The sequence below is a fragment of the Leucopleurus acutus genome, assembly GCF_964270905.1.
Source record: "Leucopleurus acutus genome assembly, chromosome: X".
In the NCBI taxonomy this organism is placed as follows: domain Eukaryota; kingdom Metazoa; phylum Chordata; class Mammalia; order Artiodactyla; family Delphinidae; genus Leucopleurus; species Leucopleurus acutus.
In genome coordinates, this window is record NC_139148.1 from 93,775,309 (window position 1) to 93,791,738 (window position 16,430).

Below are 16,430 nucleotides of genomic sequence, written 5' to 3' on the forward strand. Positions count from 1 at the left end.
TTCAGTAACATTCTTTCCTGAGTAGAGGAGGAAAGGGAATGTCAATTTTTATAACTATTATGTTCCGGGAAATTTGCTAGAGGCTTTAAAACACAATTTCATTTACTCTTAACAGCTCTGCACCCTTTACAAAGATGAGAAAACTGAAGATCAGAGAGGTAAGGGCATCAACTAGTAAGTGGCAGAGCTGGGGTTCAAACCAAGGCATCCATGTCAATGATGGTGCCCTTAATCAAGGTACTCTATTATCTCTTTCCCTTATCTTCAATCAGGCCAGGAGGTGGAAACCTCTCGTTGAGTTTCCTCTTTCTCAGGAAATTATCCCACTGACTACATCATATCTGAGCTCTCTCTCCCTCAAGCAAGCTTCTCAAGTGTGATCGCCTTTCGGCCTTGACGTGGAGGATCACTCAGACTCCACCCAGCCATATTTATCTTTACTCTCTGGGAGAAACAGGAGTACCCGACATGCATTTCTGGCCAATTTAGCTTACTCTGCATACAGCAATGGAGTTTACTAACTTTTTAGCATCCCCTCTCTGTAACTTCCCTAAAACATAAAAAGAGATTTTTCAAGTCATGTGATTAAAATTTTGTTTTTATCACAGGATGTTTGTGGAGGAGTACCTTGGCATATCTCCCAACCACTCTTCATATTGGCTACCCACTTACCCTGCTCCCAAGGATGTCTTTAAGGATTTAACAATGTCCTATGAAGCATACTGTTGGTTACTTTAAAGGAATTTTCATACTGTATGGCTAGAGGACTCCTCCGGTAGTTCTTACAATATAACATATTCTTTAAAATCACGCTGAATAGGGGCTTCCCTAGTGGCACAGTGGTTAAGAATCCACCTGTCAATGCAGGGGACACAGGTTCAAGCCCTGCTCCAGGAAGATCCCACATGCCATGGAGCAACTAAGCCCGTGCGCCACAACTACTGAGCCTGCGCTCTAGAGCCCGTGAGCCACAACTACTGAGCCCAGCTGCCACAACTACTGAAGCTCGCATGCCTAGAGCCCGTGCTCCACAACAAGAGAAGCCACCGCAATGAGAAGCCCACACACCACAACGAAGAGTAGCCCCTGCTCGCCACAACTTCACCACGTGCAGCAACGAAGACCCAATGCAGCCAAAAATAAATTTAAAAATAAAATAAATAAATTTATTAAAAAATCATGCTGAATAAATCAACAGAATAAAGGATAAAAATCACATGATCAAACTTCAATAGATGCAGAAAAAACATTTGAAAAAATTCAATACGCTTTTCATGATAAAAATGCTCAACATAGTAGGAATAGAACAGGACTTCCTCACTCTGATAAAGGACATCTATGAAAACCCCACAGCTAATATACTCAATGATGAAAGACTGAAAGCTTTCCCCCTAAGATCAGGAACAATAGACTTTTATTCAATATTGTTCTGGAGGTTTTAAGCTAAGATAATTAGGCAAGAAAATGAAATAAAAGACATTCATATTTAAAAGGAATAAGTAAAATATCTTTACTTGCAGGTTGCAAGAGAAAATCCTAAGGGGTCCACAAAACAGAGAACTACTAGAGCTAATAATTCAGCAAAGTTGCAGGAGATAAAATCAATATACAAAAATCAATTTCACGTCTATGAACTAGCAATAAAAAGTCCAAAATGAAATTAAGAAAGCAATTCCATTTAAAATAGCATCAAAAAGAATAAAATACTTAGGAAAAAATGCAAAACAAGAGTGCCAAATTTATACTCTGAAAACTACAAAATATTGTTGAAATTGAAGAAAACTTACAGAAATGGAAAAATATATCCCATGTTCATGGATTGGAAGACTTATTAATATTGTTAAGAGGACAATACCTCCCAAATTGATCAACTGTTTCAGTGCAATTCCTATCAAAATCCCAGCTGGCTTTTTTTTTTTTTTTGAGAAGTTGACAGGTTGATCCAAGAGTTCATATGAAAATGTAATAGAATAGCCAAAACAATCTTGAAAAAGAATAACCAAGTTGGAAGGCTCACACTTCCTGATTTCAAAACATACTACAAAGCTACTGTAAACAAGACAGTGTTGTACTGGCATAAGGATAGACATATAGATCAATGTAACAGAATTGGGAGTCCAGAAGTAAACCCTCACATTTACAGCCAAATTATTTTTGACAAGGGTACCAACACAATTCAATGGGGAAAGAATAGCCTTTAAAGCAAATGGTACTGGGACAGCTTTAAATGGATATCCACATGCAAAAGAGTAAAGCTGGACACCTACCACACAGCATATACAAAAATTAATTCAAAATGGATTAAATAACTAAAGATAAGAGCTAAAACTATAAAACTCTTAGAAGAAAACATAAACATAAATCTTTAAGACCTTGGGATAGGCAATGGTTTCTTAGATATGGCACCAAAAACCAAAGAAGAAATAGATAATTGGATATTAACAAAAATTTAAAATTTTGTGCTTCAAAGGACAGCACCAAGAAAGTAGAATGACAATCCACAGAATGGGAGAAACATTTTGTAAACCATATATCTGATAAGGAACTTGTATCTAGAATATATGAAGAATTCTTACAATTCAACAAAAAAAGACAAACAACCTAAGTAAAAATGGGCAAAGGATCTGAATAGACATTTCTCCAAAGAAGAAATACCTATGGTCGATAAGCACATGAAAAGGTACTCAGTGTCTTCAGCAATCAGGGAAATGCAAACCAAAACCACAATGAGATGCTACTTCACAAACAGTAGGATGGCTATAACCAAAAAGTCAGATTCTAATAACAAGTGTTGGTGAGGATATAGAGAAACAGGAACACTTATACATTGCTGATGGGAATATGACTTGGCACGGCTGCTTTGGAAATAGTCTGGCAGTACCTTGAAATGTTAAGCAAAGGGTTGCCAAATGACCCAGCAATTCTTCTCCTAGGTACATGCCCAAGAGAAATGAAAACATATGCCCACAAAAAAACTTGTACACATATGTTCATAGCACCATAATTTATTAGAGGCAAAAAGTGGAAACAACTCAACCGTCCATCTACTAATGAATGGAGAGATAAAATGTGGTATATCCATACAGTAAAATATTATTTGGCCATGAAAAGAAATGAAGTACTGATACATGCTATAATATGGATGAACTTTGAAAACATTATGCTGAGAGGCACCAGTCAAAAAGGACCACTTATATGAAATGTCCACTGTAGGTAAATCCACAGAGACAGAAAGCAGATTAATAGTTGCCAGGATCCAGGGAGGTGTGGGGCAATGATTGCTATTTGGTATGAGATTTCTTTTTGGGGTAGTGAAAATGTTCCACACTGATTGTAGTGATGGTTGCACAACTCTATGAATATACTAAAGCCTTTAAATGGGTGAATTGTGTGGTATGTGACATGTCTCAATAAAACTGTTTAAAAAATCACACTGAATAAAAAGTTTGTTGGGGGCTTCCCTGGTGGCGCAGTGGTTAAGAATCCGCCTGCCAATGCAGGGGACACGGGTTTGATCCCTGGTCCGGGAAGATCCCACATGCCGCGGAGCAACTCAGCCCGTGTGCCACAACTACTGAGCCCTCATGCCACAACTACTGAAGCCCACGCACCTAGAGACCGTGCTCCATAACAAGAGAAACCACCGCAATGAGAAGCCCGTGCACTACAACTAAGAGTAGCCCCCGCTCACCACAACTAGAGAGAAAGCCCTCACACGGCAACGAAGACCCAGTGCAGCCAAAAATAAATAAATATATTAAAAAAAAAGTTTGTTGGATATGGGCAGATATAGGGGGAGACAGGCTATTTTATCTGTGTATATCCTGGTGATATTGAAGGTTTCTTCAATTAAAAATTTATTGTATAAGACTTGTCTTCCCTACAACCCTACTTTCACCCCCAATTCATCTTCTTTCAATTTGTGTTCTTCGATGGGTTTTTCTATGGTGCTAGCACCACCAACACTTTCCTTTGTGGGGAGGGGGGATATATATTTAGTCAGACATTTGGATTTGTTCCTGTATTCTCTTTGTCCTGATAAGGATAGGGCACTGGACCAATTTCTGATCTCAATCTAGGGATAACTGGAAATGATATACAATGCTACCTTTAAATCACTTCCTCCCTGAAAGACACTTTCTCTGTCCTCTTGAGGCTCTTGGATTTTTTATTTTTACAACTGGACAATGAGATTTTCATCTTCACCAATTTTCCAGACCAAAAAAGAAATCCCCCTGGAACTTTAACTAGCTGTCTCCAGTGGGTGTAAATTGGGCACAAGGTACAAAATAATGAACTGAGAATGGCCTTGTATCTCACCTCATAGGATCTCACATCTCATCTCATAGGATTCCCCCAAAACTCCCTTACTGAGATAATCCATGCTTTTCTCTAATAAAGTTCACTGTTTTATTATGTATGTTCTTTTGCTGGTGGGCAGATAAGACCTGCAGATAACAACTTATTCAAGGTTTACCAAGAAATCAGGGAAGTGAAAAGGAGGGAAAACATTTTATAATGAGTTATAAATTTCTAATGAGTTATAAATTCTCTAATAGTCTTATAGTAGATTTCTAATTATTTTGAAAAAATGTGGTTTCACTATGTTTTTGTTTTTGTTTTTTGGTTTCACTATTTTTGAACTCATATTCATTAAATAATTATTGAGTGCCTACTATATGCCAGCCAGTCTGTAGGTTCTGGGAATACAGCAATGAACAAGATGGACAAAAATTCCTGCCTTCATGGATCTTGTATTCTAAAAGGAGGAGACATAATAAATACATACAAAATATATGTTGGATGGTGATAAGTACTATGGTGTTAAAATAAAACACTACTTAGTGAATGAGCAGGTAGGATTGCAATTTAATATAGAGTGGTCAGGAAAGGCCTCACTCAAAGTGTCACTTGATCAAAAATCTTTAAGAGGTGAAGGAGCTAGCCATTTGGATAATTGAGTGTGGTAGATTGTATGACTGTAATAATCTCTCTCATGCAGCATGCCCTTTTTGTAATGTGACTTTGCTACTCCTCCTATCAAGAAGTGGAGTTTCCCCTCTTCTTCTTGAATCTGGGCTGCTCCTGTGACTTGCTTTGACTAATAGAATGGAACAGGAATGATTTGTAAAATTATCAATGCTAGACCTCAAGAGGTTTTGCAGCTTCTGTTTTTACCCTCTTAGAACGTGGCTTCTACATAGAGAAATCCAAGCTCTCTTGATGTAGAAACAGGCCACAAGAAGAATTAAAGTGCCCCAGTTGACAGCGAGCACAAAGGCTCCATTCTTGTGAGTGGGGCCATACTGGATCCTCCAGACCTAGTCAAGCTGCCCCATCCAATACCATGTGGAGCAGAGATGAGCCATCCCCACTGAACTCTGCCCAAAGAGGAGACAGACAAAAAAAGGTAAGTAAGTAGAATAATTATAAAGTATAGTAAGTTCTACAAAGTAAACAAACAAGAGGCTAAGAAGGAGAATAATATAAGGGACCTAATTTATTTAGAAGGATTGGCCAGGGAAGGCGTATCTAAGGAAATGGCATTTGAGTTCAGACATAAAGGATGTAAAGGAATGGTGGTAAGAGTATACTAGGCAGAGGGAAAAGCAAGTGCAAAAACCCAATCTCGAAAGAGAGCTTAGGTGTTTCAAGCACTTTTTAAAGAAGACAAGGGGGGCTGAAACAAGGGAGATGATTCCGGGGAAACAGACAGAGATTTGATTATACAAGGTCCAGCAGTTGATAAAGAATTTGTATTTTTCCCTAGGTGAACTAAAGGGTTCTAAGCTGTGTAGTGACATGATCTTTCATTTTAAAAGGGTCACTTTTGCTGCTGTGGGAGAATGGATTAGAGGGGTCAAGAATGCAAGTAGAGAAATTAGGTCCTATTGCAATCCAGACTTGAGTGGAAAGTAGTCCCGTTAGAGTGATGACAATGAAGATGGAGAAGTGTGACTAGCTTTAAGATATGTTTTGAAGATACAGCCTGCTGAGCAGTGAGGACAGGATAAGGGAAAAGGAAGAATCAAAGATGACACATCGATTTCTGGCTTAGGAAATAGGATTGATGGTAGTGCTCACTACTGAACGTAAGGAGATCATTAGGGGACTCCAGACTTCAGTTTTGAATACATAAAGTGTGCTATATTTGTGAGATATCTTTATATAGGTGTCAAGTGGACAACCGGAACTCAGAGGAGAACTCTGATTGAAAGATTTAAATTTGGGGGTCATCAAAATAAAATACGGTATTTAAATCTATGGGAATGGCTGAGATCACCCATTGAGAGAACATAGAGTAAAAACAGAAGAGAGTATAAGACAGATCACTGAAGAATACCAATATTTAAAAATTAGCTAAAGGAGGAGCAGATAGTTAAGAAGAATGAGTAGTAGCTAAGCAGTTAGGGGGAAAATCATGGGAGAATGGTGTCAAGAAAGGCAAGAGAGACTGAATGCTTCCTCTCCTATTCCTCAGAATAGCTATTTTGACCCTATACTATGTACTTTCCTCCTTGCACTGCATAGATGACTTTGCCTCCTACTCACAAAGAATATAGGCCATCAGGAAGGATATCTCTCTCACCAACTCCTTACGTACAAACTTACCTACGTATGCACAGTCCCATGTTTTCCTTCTTTCTTTTTTTTTAAATTAATTAATTAATTTTATTTATTTATTTTTGGCTGCGTTGGGTCTTCCTTGCTGCGTGCGTGCTTTCTCTAGTTGTGGCGAGTGGGGGCTACTCTTTGTTGTGGTGCATGGGCTTCTCATTGCGGTGGCTTCTCTTGTTGTGGAGCACGGGCTCTAGGCGCACGGGCTCCGTAGTCGTCGTTCACAGGCTCCAGAGCGCAGGCTCGGTAGTTGTGTTGCACGGGCTTCGTTGCTCCGCAGCATGTGGGAACTTCCCGGACCAGGGCTCGAACCCGTGTCCCCCGCATTGGCAGGCGGATTCTTAACCACTGCGCCACCAGGGACGCCCTGTTTTCTTCCTTCTTAAGTGCAAATCTATCTACTCTCCTGTCTAAGGCTAATGCTCCAACGATGTGGAACTGCACCAATATGCCCCATGCCAGCGATATCCCCTCTCTCCTGTATCTTTACCCTATTTCCACTTGATGTTTCCCCTGAGGCTATAAACTGGCACGAATCTGTCCCATCTGAACAACAGCAGCAGCTGCAACCACTACCACCACTGTCCTCCCTCTGGACTTGCCTCCACAGGCAAATTGCTAAAAGAAATCGAAAGTAAAGTAAAACTAGTTGAGAAGAAGTTGCTGTCTCCACTTCTTCATCTCAGAATCACTTCTGTGAAATTTTAGCTTTTTATTTGAACATAACTTCAGACACGGAAAACTTGCAAGAAGAGTTTAAAAAAATCCCATTTTGCCTTTCACTCAGATGCCCCAAATGTTAACATTTTACCACATGTGCTTCCTCCTCTTCTCCCTCCCGCTTCTTCTTCTCCTTCTCCTTCTTCATGTCCCCCGCCCCCACCGCCACACACACACACACACACACACACACACACACACACACACACACTTATGTTCTGGACCATTTGAGAGTAATTTGCAGACATGATGCCATCTACCCTTATATATTTCAGAGTGTTTTTCCTAATAATAAGGATATTATTAGCACAATGATTATTATTAATTAAGGATATCAAGCACAATGATTAAAATCAGGAATTAACATTGATACAGTATTAATAAATCTACAGACCTAATTCCTAATTCAGATTTCACTGAATGCATTGTCCCAACAGTGTCCTCTGTAGCAGAAGAAAATCTTGGTTCGTGAGTAGCACTCAGCTTTCGTGTCTCCTTTAATCTGGAATAATTCTACAGTCCTTGTGTTTCATGACATTGACAATTTTGAAGAGTACAGGCCAGCTATTTCGTAGAATGTCCTTCAGTTTGAGTGTATCTGAATTTTCCTCGTGATTAGGTTCAGATTATGTGCTTTTAGAAAGAGCATCACAGAAGGCCTGTGTCCTCAGTAAGCACATGAAGCTGATTTGTCCCGTTAGTGGCCATATTAACTTTGACCACTTGGTTCAGATTCTGTTTGTTGGGTTTCTCTGCTGCAAAGTTATTATTTTTTCCCTCTTGTACTAATAGATACCTAGTAAGGAAACACTTTGAGACTATATAAACATCTTTTTACTCAAACTTTCACCCACTAGTTTTAGCATCCACTGATGAGTCTTTATAAGAGAGAGGAAGGAGAGAAGTTAGAGAAGGTGATATGACATCAGAGGCAGAGACCGTGAAGGATATGTGACAAGATTACGCTGCTGGCTTTGAAGATGAAAGAAGGGGCCATGAGGCAAAGGAATGCAGGTGATCTCTAGCAGCTGGCAAAGGCAAGCAAATGGATTATTCCCTAGAGCCTCCAAAAGAACCAGTCCTATTGACACCTTGACTTTAGCTCAGTGAGACTGATTTTAGATTTCTGACCTCCAGAAGCATAAGAAAATAAATTTGTATTGTTCTAAGCCACTAAGTTTGTGGCACTTGGATAGCAAATGCAATAGAAATAGAAATACAATACAATAGGAATACAGTACAGTAGCAGTAAAAAGCTAATTCACTGGGGCTTCCCTGGTGGCGCAGTGGTTGAGAGTCCGCCTGCCGATGCAGGGGACACGGGTTCGTGCTCCGGTCCGGGAAGATCTCACATGCCGCAGAGCAGCTGGGCCCGTGAGCCATGGCCGCTGGGCCTGCGCGTCCGGAGCCTGTGCTCCGCAACGGGAGAGGCCACAACAGTGAGAGGCCCACGTACCACAAAAAAAAAACAACAAAAAACAATTCACTTACCTCCTCGTTACTACACTGTCCTGCTTTTCCTACCTCTTTGGCTGCTCTTTTTCCTTCCTTCCAGGGGTCTCTTCCTCTGTCACTCCTTAAATAGTGAGGATCCCCCAAACTCTGTCCTCAGCCCATCTCTCACCTTATTTTGCAGCCTCTTCCTAGGTGAACGTATGTGTTCTCATAATTCCAGTGTGCACACTCATGATTTCCACATCTGTGTATTCAGCCCTTATCTCTTTTCTGAGCTCCCCATCCACATATCCATTTGTCTACTCAACAATTCCACCTAGTTATTCCCTACACTCCTCACACTCAACATGTCCCAAACTGATCTCATTATGCTTCCCCCACATTCTCCATCCCCATTTCTACCCAAAGTCTGCTTCCCCTTCTGCATTCCCTGTCCCGGATAGTAACACCACCGTCTCCAAGTACCCAACCAGAAACCTAACTCTTTTTTCTCCTTCACTTATTTTGTCACAAAGTTCTAAATCTCTTTCATTTGTGCGCTCTCCTTGTTATCTCCTGCTTCACATATTGCAGTGGTTTCCCAACAGCTCTTCTGCTTCTGTCTCAACCCCTTCGAATGACTTCAGCTACCTGAGTAATTTTTCTAAAATGCAAATTTCATCATGGCATTCTTCTATTTAAAGCCATTCAAAGATTGCTCATAGCTTCTGGATAATGTCCATACTCCTTGGAATGTCATTCATGAACTGCCTTCGGACTATCTCACCAGCTTTTTCTTTTCATACTACTCCATCCTCAACCTATGTGCCTACAATATTTTTTTAAAATAAATTTATTTATTTATTTATTTAGGGCTGTGTTGGGTCTCCGTTGCTACACGCGGGCTTTCTCTAGTTGTGGTGAGCGGGGGCTACTCTTTGTTGCAGCGCACAGGTTTCTCATTGCGGTGGCTTCTCTTGTTGCGGAGCATGGGCTGTAGGTGCGCGGGCTTCAGTAGTTGTGGCACGTGGGCTCAGTAGTTGTGGCTCATGGACTCTAGAGCGCAGGCTCAGTAGCTGTAGCGCATGCGCTTAGTTGTTCCACAGCACGTGGGACCTTCCTGGACCAGGGCTCGAACCCGTGTCCCCTGCATTGGCAGGCAGATTCTTAACCACTGAGCCACCAGGGAAGTCCTGTGTGCCTACGATATTATTCATTTATTGAAGTTACCATGTTCCCTTTGGCCTCTGTGCCACTGTGCCATCTTTCTGAAATGCCCTTCTTCCCCTGAACAACATCTACTCTGCCTTCGAAAGAAGACATAGCGTTTTCTTTTTTAAAGTCTTTATTGAATTTGTTACAATATTGCTTCTGTTTTATATTTTGGTTTTTTGGCCACGAGGCATGTGGGATCTTAGCTCCCCAACCCGGGATTGAACACGCACCCCCTGCATTGGAAGGCAAAGTCTTAACCACTGGACCGCCAGGGAAGTCCCTCTACTCTGCTTTCAAGACTTAGCTTTCCCTGGCTGCCCTCCTCCCACTTCCACTGCTTAGTAGGATCCCGTCCTACATGCTCTGTAGCAGCTTGTATTTATCGTATGTCAGTGCTTTATCATACTTTATTGTAATTATCTGTTCACTTATCTTTCCCCTACTAGACTGTGGACTCCTTGAGGACAGGGACTCAGCACACACTGAAAAAATTAACGCTAGTATAATGAGTTTGATTTACATAAAGCACCAATGAAAACCAATCCAATTGTTTTGTAGTCACAGGCTTGTATTTTATCTCATTGTATATGCATTGATAATTCCTTGAAGTAAAATATGACATATATATATTTTTAAACATTGTTTTTTAAAATATTTTATTTATTTGGTTGTGCTGGTCTTAGTTGCAACTCACGGGATCCTTAGTTGTGGCTCACCAGCTCCTTAGTTGCAGCATGTGAACTCTTAGTTGCAGCATGCATGTGGGATCTAGTTCCCTAATTAGGGATTGAACCCAGGCTCCCTGCATTGGGACCACAGTCTTAACCACTGTGCCACCAGGGAAGTCCCAGATTTATATATTAATTGTCATGTGTTTTGATATATTTGCTAATTCTCTCATTCTGTCCACCTGGACTCCATTTTCACTCCTTGAAGCTTATAGTTCCTTAGAACACAACTTAAAGTCCATTCTAAATGATTATCTTCAGTGAACAGGTAATTTTCCACAGTTGCACAGAACTGAATTCTTCATTTTCTCCTACAAGCTTGTCAGGAGTTAGAGAATCTAAGAGTTGAAAAAGATCTTTATAGGTTTCATTTTCCAGTGCTTCCCAACACTGATAGCTCATCTGAGGGAGCCTATAAATATACAGATTCTCATGCCCCACCCAAGAGGTACAATACAGTATAATCTGAGATCAGTATTTCTAAAATTTTCCTCAATTAGTGCAGATGAGCAACCAGTGTTTAGAACCCTTGATTGGGTCTAATCATCTTACCAGTGCTTAAATACCCTGGATGGCATTATAGCATATACAATTCTTCTTAAACTTTAAAGTGGAATTTTACTCGGTAGGTCTGGGTAGGGGGCCTGAGACTCTGTATTTCTAGGAAATTCTCCTATGATACCATGTGGCTGGTCCTTAGGCCACACTTTGAATAGCAAGGGCATGAAAAGCACACAATGGTGGAGTCAAGAGAAACCTGGGTTCAAATCCTACTTCTTCTACGTAGTAGTTATGCAACCTTGGGCAATTTACTTCACTTTTCTGATCCTCAGTTTCCTCACTTATAAAATTGATATGATAATGCCTCATTGGGCTGTCGTGGAGATTTTTTTTTAAAGAATACAAATTGACACAGATATATTCTTTTGAAAATTCAAGCAATCCAAACCAATTGAACATGCTCTTCATCTTGATTATGCAGACACATTCGAAGAGAACATCTTTACAGTACTGTGCCTTCCTATACAGAAATGTTGCTGTGTATTTGTCTTTATGTGCCATGATTAAATTAAATGAAATAATGCTTTAGAAACACTTAGCATGGTTCCTGGCCATCTTAAGTGCTCAGAACATGGTAGCCGGTAGCTTTAAAAAAGAATTGATTTTGGAAAATTTCAAACACACACACTGTAAAGAGGACAGTATAAGTGAATCTCCATGTATCCATCACCCAGTTTCACCAATTATCACCATATGACTAATCATGTTTCACCTGTACACCAACCCATGTCTCCTTCCTCTGGATTATTTTAAAGCAAATCCTAGACACACTTCAGTGTGTATCTCTGAAAGACCAATCCCCACCCCACCCTTATCTCCCTCTCTCTCTTATTAAAACCATCATGCCATTATTTTCACCTAAAAATTGAACCCCAAAATCTTAATGTGATCAAATATCCAATCAGCATTCAAATATCTCCAATTATATCAAAAACAGTCTTTTGAAGTTGGCTTGTTCAAATCAGGGTAAGAATGGAAGTTGTATTATTCTTATTCTTATTATCATCATCATTATTATCATTTCTATCACACAACTCTCCAGCCTTGACCTCCAGTGATGAGAAGCTTACCAGCTCTCACCCCAGTTCGTTTTTATTATTATTTCTTTTTTTTGCGGTGTGTGGGCCTCTCACTGTTGTGGCCTCTCCCGTTGCGGAGCACAGGCTCCGGATGCGCAGGCTCAGCGGCCATGGCTCACGGGCCCAGCCGCTCGGCGGCATGTGGGATCCTCCCAGACCGGGGCGCGAACCCATGTCCCCTGCATCGGCAGGCAGACTCTCAACCACTGTGCCACCAGGGAAGCCCTCACAGCAGCTCATTTTATTTTTCGATAGTGTGACTATGAGGTTTCCATTCAATATAAAGAAGATTGCTGTCTCCCTGTATCTTCCATCCATTTGGGTCTTACATGGAACAAATCTGCTCCCTCTGCTCCGTTACAGCCTGTATTAGTTTCCTGTGGCTGCCGTAACAAAGTGCCACAAACCAGGTGGCTTAAAACAGAAACTTATTGTCTCAGTTCTAGAGACTAGAAGTCTGAAATCAAGGTGTTGACAGGGCTATGTTTCATTTGAAGGCTCTGGGGAGAATCCTTTCTTGCCCCTTCCAGGTTCTGAGGGCTCCTGCTCTTTGGGTTGTGACACCACAATTCCAATCTGTGCCTCCTGCTTCACCTGACCTTCTTCCCTCTGTGTCTGTGACCGAATTTCCTTCTCAGAAGGACGCCAGTCATACTGGGTTAAGGGCCGACCCTATGCCAATATGCCTTATCTGAATGAATTGCATCTGCAGAGACTTCATTCAAAAGTAAGGTCACATTCTGATGTTCCAGAGGTTAGGACTTCAACATACCTTTTGTGGAGGGGACGGGACACGATTCAACCCATAACACAGCCCTTCAAATATTTGAAGAAAATAATCAAGTCCCTTAGAGTCTTCTCTTATCCTGGTTAAACCTTCCCTGTTCCTTCAACCATTCCTGAACTTTGGCTTTATTTTTTTCCAAACCACTGCCATTTATTGAATAATCCAACTGAGCCCACTGATTGAAATGTTGTTCAGGCATAGTTTGACCATGCAAATAGACCCACACTATCTCCTCCCTGGTTCAACATACTCTATTTCTATCACTGCAGCTTAGGTTTGACGTATCATTTCCTCTACCTCCCCTCATCTCAGGCTGAATTGGGTGTCCCTTTTCTGTTCTTTTGTTTTACCTTTATCATTGCACTTACCACACCATGTAACAATTATTTGTGTGAAAAGAATTAAGGGTGTTATAAGTCAACCTAATGAGCCAACAGTATGCTATGGCCATAAAATAGTTGATTCATCAAATATTAATTGAATTCTTACTATGTGCCAGGCACTGTACATGGTGTGATGGATACAATTTTGAATAAAGCATAGTCCTTGCCCTCAGGAAACTCATAGTCTAATGAGGGATACGGGCATGTGAACAGACAAGAAAAATATGGCTGGACTAGTGCTGGGATAGAAGCAGGATGCTTTGGAAGCACAGAAGAGGAAAATCTAACCCAGCCCAGGATGGGACATGTTAAAGAAGCCTTCTTTTAGGAAATGATGCCAGGGCTGAGTCTGAAAGAATGAGAAGAAGTCTGCCAGGCAAAGGGGGAGTGAGAAGCAGAGAGGATGGGCATCAAAGCAGAGGCTGCAGCATGAGCAAAGTCATAGAAGTGTTTGGAGAATTGCAAGGTTGCAAGCAGTTTGGTATTGTTGAGACATTAGCTGTGAGTGAGGCAGTAGCGTGGGAGATGAAGCTGGCAAGTTTGAGATTTGCATGGCCCTGACGTAGCTTGGATTCCATCTTGCAGGTAATGATGTGTTACATGATCATATCTGCAATTTCAAAAGCTCATTCTGGTGGCTGTGCGAAGGGTTGGACAGGGTCAAAACTGGAGGCAGGGAGATCAACTAAGAGTTGATTACAGTTACTAGGTGTGTGATGAGGTGAGAAATATTTGAGAAGGAAAATTATCAAGATTGGTTGGGGGGGACTTCCCTGGTGGTCCAGTGGGTAAAACTCCACGCTCCCAATGCAGGGGGCCTGGGTTTGATCTCTGGTCAGGGAACTAGATCCCGCATGCATGCCACAACAAAGAGTCCACATGCCACAACTAAGAAGTCCACATGCTGCAACTAAGAGCCGCATGCCACAACTAAAGATCCCACATGCCGCAAGGAAGATCCTGCATGCTGCAACCAAGACCCAGCCCAGCCTAAATAAATAAATAAGTAAATATTAAAAAAAAAGATTGGGTCAGGATTTAGCTATGGGGGGAGCGAGAGGAAGTGAGGAGGCAGAACTGACTTTCAGGTTTCTGGTGTGGGAGGGACTGGGTGATGCCATCAGTTGAGACAGGGAATATAAGAACAAAAATAGATCTGGGGAGGAGATACTGAGTTTGGTTTTGGACATGTTCAAGTTGAGGTACCTGCAGGATTTTTCAGACTTGGAGTAAAGTTCTGGCCTGGAGTTATACATTTAGGTGTCATCAGAGCAAAGGTAAAAATGAAAACAATGAGGATGGATGGGACCATCTGGGAGAATTTGGAAAGTGGGAGGAACCAAGGACCCAGGATGAAATCCTGGTCAACACCTACGGGTTGATGGAGGAGGGGGATCACATGAAAGAAAAAGCAAGAATAGTCATAGAGGTGTGAAGGGAACAAGGAGAGTGTGGTGTCATGGAAACCACAAAAAAGAAAGAAATGAGCAGCAGTGTTAAATGACACTGAAAGGTCTAGTAAAATAGGGATTCCAGGAAAGAACTTATTTAATGCTTTGCTACAATCCAAAGAAATCCAAGATTCCATTTGCTTATTCTTCCTAACAATTAGCCTCATCAAAGAAGGAAATCAGGTTAATTTGACTTATTCTTAGTGAAAACATCTCCCTTTAATAATCTGAGCATTCTAGAATTTTTATTAAATGGACATATATTTATTGAGCATTTAACTTATGCCAGGCATTGCACTAGGCTCTGTTCTAGGCTCATCATTAGTAGACTAGACAGAAAAAAATCCCTTCTCTTGTGGAGCTTGTAACTGAGATACACTATAGCTATGATTCTGACTCCAATTCCGATGAGTGTCAGGGGTTGTCCCCATACCACCAAGCAATTTTCCCACACCAGCCAAGTGTCCTACAATTCAACTCAATTCTGACACTATCCACCTGGACATAAATGTTAGAACACACAGGTTAAGGGCTCAGTCCTATAAGACCCCCACACCTTTAAATGCCAATCACAAGATCAGATTGTTGCCTGTGCTTCTGACCCACTGGCTATAGATTTGAGGTTCCAATGTCCCCCTCCTTGAGTTCAGTTAATTTGCTAGTGCGGCTCACAGAACTCAGAGAAACATTTTACTTACTAGACTACCAGTTTATTATTAAAAGATATAATTTTAGGAACAGCCAGATGGAAGAGATGCATAGGCAAGGTATATGGGAAGGGACACCGAATTTCCAAGCCCTGAGTGCCCAATCTCCCAGCATCAACATGTGTTCATCAACCTGGAAGCTCTCCGAACCCTGTCCTTTTGGATTTTTATGGAGGCCTCATTACACAGGCATCACTGATTAAATCATTGGCCATTGGCTGTTGACTCAACCTCCAGCCCCTCCTCTCCCTGGAGGTCCCCTGACAACCAGCATCCTACCTTGGGTGTGGTCCAAAATTCACCTCATTAACATAACAAAAACACATTTCCCACTCTCATCACTTAGGAAATTCCAAGAGTTTTAGGAGCTCTGTGCCAGGAACAGGAACAAAATTGAAGTCTATATTTCTTATTATAAATCACAATATCACAATAGCATAATGCTTATGAACCTGGGTCTAAATCCTGGAATCACCACCTGCTAAACTATATGAGTATGGATAAATTACTTAATCTCACAGCCCTAGTTTCTTCGTCTGTAAAATGGGGAGACTAAGGATTATTGCCGGGAGGTTATTATTAAGGTTAAAAGAGCTAATACACGTAAAATGCTTTGAACAGTGTCAGGCGCATAATAAGAGCTCAATAAATGCTAGTTATTCTGCTGTGTATGGGGGCATGGGGACAAGCCAACAAATAAGAAAATATGCATTAGTGCAATGGAAATAATTAAAATAGATTTGAAAG